Source organism: Nannospalax galili, unplaced genomic scaffold (assembly GCF_000622305.1).
Source record: "Nannospalax galili isolate Female #2095 unplaced genomic scaffold, S.galili_v1.0 scaffold256, whole genome shotgun sequence".
Taxonomy (NCBI): domain Eukaryota; kingdom Metazoa; phylum Chordata; class Mammalia; order Rodentia; family Spalacidae; genus Nannospalax; species Nannospalax galili.
The window spans coordinates 1,367,508-1,373,009 of NW_008337804.1; the positions used below are offsets into that span (position 1 = coordinate 1,367,508).

A 5,502-nucleotide genomic window follows, 5' to 3' on the forward strand; every position below is an offset into this window, starting at 1 on the left:
TTGTACTTCAAAATCACAAAGATGACATCAATGTGGTAAGTGTAAAGCCTCTGGTCTTCAAACATAGATTAGGACAGATCACTTCATTGCTGGCAGCACTGATGCAGGGCCAGGTCATCCCTCATAAGGGCAAGTAGGATTGGGAGCCGGGCAGTGCCCTTCTCACACACCAATCTTTTTCTCCTTTTAAAGTAGCAGAGGAAAATAAATAATTGACTGACTGGTGAGTGGCCCTGCGTTAAAATGCATAGTTCAACAGGATCAAGGGGCCATCTGTGAACATTGTTTTCATCAGCACACAGCAGACACTGTACCATCTTCATTACAGATTTCACCCTGTACTATCTGAAAACATGTTACACACAACTGACAGCCTGCAAATGACAGTATGCATCCCTTTTCCAAGTGTAAATCTAAAATGATAAAGGAGCTTAATCAGTCTGAAGGTAGGACACCTCGAAGCCGAGTTCCCAGAATTCACAAGAATACAGCAGCAACTAATGTCTCTTCAGCTTCTTGGCTTTTTGACGTTTAATTTCTTCCTCCTCACTCCTCATTTCCTCCAAGTCCTCTTTCATACCTAGTCTCAAACTCTTTGCCTCTTCCTTCTGCTGTTCCTTCCAACTAGTCTCCATGTAACGTAAGGCATAATCACTTTCATCTTTATATTTTTTTCGGTCATAGCCAAAGATTTCCCGAATGTGCTTGGATACTTCTTCCTGAGGTTCCCCTTCATAGTCAATAAAATCATCCATTTCAGAGTCATACTCATCATCCTCTTCTTCTTCCAACTCTCGTGGCCTTCTGCAACCAGTATGGAAGGGAAGCCTTTGAGGACCTTGGGTATATCTGCAGCCAGACAGGGGAGGCTTCATTCCATTCATCTGTCCATGTCCATTGCTTGGTTGGCTAACAATATTCTTGGAGGAAATTGTTTCTGAGACAACAGTGCACTTGGGCTTTATGGGGGTGCCGGGGATACTAACCATCTGCCCAGGGCCTAAGCTATTCATTGGTCTGCCAGGGCCTGAACTGACAGTTCGTCCAGCTGGAATTGAACCACTTATGGATCTCCCAGAGCCACCGATTGGACTTGCAGGAAGACCTGAGAGACTCATTGGTCGCTGAAGGTCACGTGAATTGCTTATAGGTTTCCCAGGGCCTCTACAGCTGCCTATATGTCTCCCAGAACCACTTGGGCCACTGGTGTGTTGCCCAGGGCCACTTGAATTACTTTCAGGCTGTCCAGGGCCATTTGTGCCCCTGCCTGTCCGTCCAGAGGGACGTGAGATACTGGCTTGCTTTCTGACCCCACTGACAGATCGCACAGATTCTGAACTTGAGGTGCCATTCTGGCATCTGGAAACAGGGCCAGAACAAAGTGTGGTCTGAGCCAGCCCTGGAACTGAGCTGGAGTTGCTGCCTAGTTGCTTGACACTGGACTCAGAATGGCTAGGATGAGAGGGAAGAGACTTTTTGGCTTTGTGTTCAGAAGTAGATTTCTGAGTCCCAGTTGCAAAAGTCTTTGGGACACTTGGCGAATTAGTGTTGGGGTGAGACTTTCCAACCACATTGAGAACAGGTCTGTGGTGACCCTCCAGAAATGAGGGTTGGGAGCTATTGACAGATCCTACGTTGGTCCTCTCTCCCGGCACAGATCTGAATGAAGACAAAGCTAAGTGTTTCTCACTGGCTGTGCTGGGTCTGAATTTCTTCTCACCCTCAGGAAAGGGCATTCTCTTGGAAGAAAGATGCTTGTCCCCAGAACTTCTACTAGGTTTTGTGCCCATGCCTTCTTTATGAGATGGTGCCCTTTGGGACACAAATGGAGGTAGTTTTACATCTGTTTCAGGTTTCTTTTTCCTGTTTTCGTTCAAGAAATTCTCGTTCCCGAAGTTCCTCTGCAGTCATAGGTCGCTCTTCTTTTTTTTTCAGGATTTTCATCTCCACTGGTTCAAACTGCTTCTTCTCAGCTAGCCTCAGTAAATCAGTGAAGTTCATGGGGAGTGGGGCACTTCTGAGGGGGACATTTGGATTGCTTTCAACTTGGAGAGGTTCTTGCTCTTCCTTGTCCTCCTGCTCTGATTCTGCTTGGTTGGACTCAAAGAACTCCTCTTCCACCTGGTACTCTTAGTCTGTTCCCTGGCTGGTATGGCTTTTCATGGCCTGCCTCTTATTTGACTGCTTCTGAACAGGAACCCCGTTATAACCACAGAAATTGTCTTTTGTCCTCTTGGCCATGGCTCTTGCTTTCTTGTCATGTTTGAGCTCAATTCGCTTTTTCACTAGCTCCTCTTTCCTCCTCTTCTCTTCTAAGGCTTTTTGTCTCAGCTCCTCTTCCTTCCTTCGAAGAAAAGCTTGTACAGCTGCTGACTGGACACCTTTAACATTTGGGTCTTTCTTGGGAGGCCCCACTGCCAAACTATAACTTTTTGGCAGGTTGTTGACACCTTGTCCCTTGGAAGCAATCAGCAGGATTTCCCTGAAGTCCATGGTGGCTGGGCCAGGGGCTGGGGATGCAGCTGAAGCGAGTATGGCCATGTGCCCTGCTCCTGAGTGGCCTACCCAAGCAGCTGTGCTCCTGCTGTCCCTTGGCTAGACCTCCAAGCAGCACTTCTGGCACCTCCTGATGCAGTGGTGTTTCTTTCTTTTAAAGGGTTAATACTGTATGGCTCATCAAAAACTCAGAATAGCTAGAAAAATCACAGAAAACAAGTTATAGGAAATTAAGGAAATAATGTCTATATCAAAAGATAATAAATCCTACAAACATTGCATAAAATTTGATATCTAATGTAGTTTTCTAAGTTCACAGATGTTACAAAATGAATTTTTAAAAGCAAAGTGCTTTGCCACCTGTATTAGTCAAAGCTCTCTAAAAGAAACAGAACTGTAGAAATATCTACATATATATGAATTTATCAAATTACCTTACAGGCTAGAGTCCAGTAGTCCAACAGGGCTGCACCACACTGCAGAGGCTGAGAATCTGGAAGTTGCTCAGTCCACAAGGCCAGATGTCTAAATAGTCTTAATCTAGTGCTGAAGGCCTGACTAATTCCAAGAGATCTGCTAGTTTTCAGTCTATACTGGAACTGGAAGAAGTTAGTCACAGCAGCTTGAGAGGACTTCACTAGTGAGAGAGAAGGCAAGAGGTAAAAACAGTAAGAGCTCCCTCCTGCCATGGCCCTTATATGGGATGCTATAAGAAGTTAACGCCCATATTTAGGGTGGGTCTTCCAGCTCCAAATGATCCAATCAAGAAGGATTATTTCAGTAAATCCCAGATCAAATCAAGTTGGGTGGGTCATCCAGCTCCAAATCATCCAATCAAAAAGGATAATTTCAGTAAATCCCAGATCCAGTCAAATTGGGTGAGTCTTCCAGCTCCAAATGATCCAATCAAGAAGGATCATTTCAGTAAATCCCAGATCCAACCAAGTTGGGTGGGTCCTCTAGCTCCAAATGATCCAATAAGATGGATTATTTCAGTAAATCCCAGATCAAATCAAGTTGGGTGGGTCATCCAGCTCCAAATGACCCAATCAAAAAGGATCATTTCAGTAAATCCCAGATCCAGTCAAGTTGGGTGGGTCTTCCAGCTCCAAATGATGCAATAAGAAGGATTATTTCAGTAAATCCTAGGCCCAATCAACTTGGGTGGGTCTTCCAGCTCCTAATGATTCAATCAAGAATGTTCATTTCAGTAAATCCCAGATCCAATCAAGTTGATACCCAGGATTAGCTATCATATCATCTGACTAGATATTTTTGTCTTGATGTTTTAGGTAAGAATCTTTATTACTACTAAATTTAGAGAGAAGACAGAGAATGCAGAGGACAGGAATAACAGAAAGAGACAGAGAATGAAGGCAGGAAAAATAGAAATAAGGCCATTTCTGTATTTTGTCTGTTACAGAGATGTTGTAAAGCTCTACTACTATCTGAATAAATTTACAGTCATTTCAATATGAATTTCAATTCATATTTCTTGATCTTGATGTATTTGAGATCATTGTTTATAATTATGTAATTAATGTTTAAATACAGTAAACAAGGGGATTACACCATTTTGTCTAAATGTCAGATAAAATTCTCAAATTCAGAGAAATCCAATAAAGTGCATAGGCATCTGTTGAAGAAATTACCTAAACTAGCCTCTGTAAACTTGATAGAGGGATTAAATGCCCATTTATTTCTTCATAGGACAGAAAATTCAACAATTCCCTTGAATATATGAGATTTTTAGGAGAATTTGATTTTTAGTTTCAAGTATTACAGGAAAATCACTGTTTTGGGAACATACATATTAAATGATTCTATTCCCTTAGAAGTTGTATGTTGAAATCTAAGTAACAGCGTGTTATTTTTACTGAAGAACTTTGGAGTTTATTTAGGTCACAAGTTAGGAGCCATTAAGAATATACCTGGAGTCAGGGGGCTGGAAAGATGGCTCAGCTGTTAAGAATAATTTCTGTTCTTGAAGAATACCTGGTTTTTATTCACAGCACCCACATGGCAGCTAACAACTCTGTAAGGAATCCAGTGCCCTATTTTGACATCCAAAGACATTGCATGACATGGGTGCACTTACATATGTACATGCAATACACTCACACACATAAAATAAAAATAATAAAATATTTTTTAAAAGAATATAACTAGAATCTCTACAACAACAATCATAGTACTAGCTCCCTCCACCTATTCCCCAGTATGCCACTACCCACACATCTTCCTGTTTTGCCAAATCTCTTTACCTTTACCTCTTTATAGCTACCTCTACCTCTTCCTCCTATGCTAACTGCCTGCCTGTCTCTCTTCCTCCAATACTTTTTTCCTCCCAACTTTCCTTCTGTGCTGACTTCACATACCTCTTCCTCCCATGGAAGTATACAATGTGACGTTTGTACTCTGTATAACTAAAGAAGGCTCTGCCAAAATCTGGCCATGTTGGCCCCGTGCATTCTCTCTTCTTGCCATAAAAACTGCAAAAATGCATTTCAATTATTTATAAGCAACCCAGTCTATAGTTATTTGCAAAAATTTTACCATCTGGCATTTCAATAAAATCAGAAAATTCATTTGTGTTACTCTAAATATACCTTTCAAATACTTAGTTCAATTATGTTACCAACATGTTCTTCTGCTCTGACGAAATCAGCATTTTTCCATCTATAATCCTTACAATGAACTGAGGCCTGCTTAATGTACTACCTTTTATATGATTTATGGTTTTAGATATTACCTAACATCATATTATTGGTCAATAGTAAATAAGGAATAAGTTAAAGACAATGAAAACGTGTGACAGTGGTCTAGTAATAAAAATGCTTTGTCAATATTCTTTTGCTTTCTCTGAAGTTTTTGCCTGAATTGACTATTACTGAGTTGTTCAATTTCTACAATATAACATCAAAAACATCAGTTGGTTCATTGCATTCTCATTTCAATACATGATATTTAGTATGATTTTGTTTATGTCTTTTTTAAATGCTTAAT

The 5,502-nt window shown here is 41.1% G+C and overlaps 1 pseudogene across 1 annotated transcript; it reads right to left on the reverse strand.

The window, feature by feature from the left end:
* Positions 1 to 497: 497 nt before the first annotated feature.
* On the reverse strand, positions 498 to 2,493 carry LOC103733854 (annotated as a pseudogene). Its single transcript, XR_001872435.1, has one exon. The product of XR_001872435.1 is annotated as a protein SPT2 homolog pseudogene (transcript).
* Between the last annotated feature and the right edge of the window lie 3,009 nt (positions 2,494 to 5,502).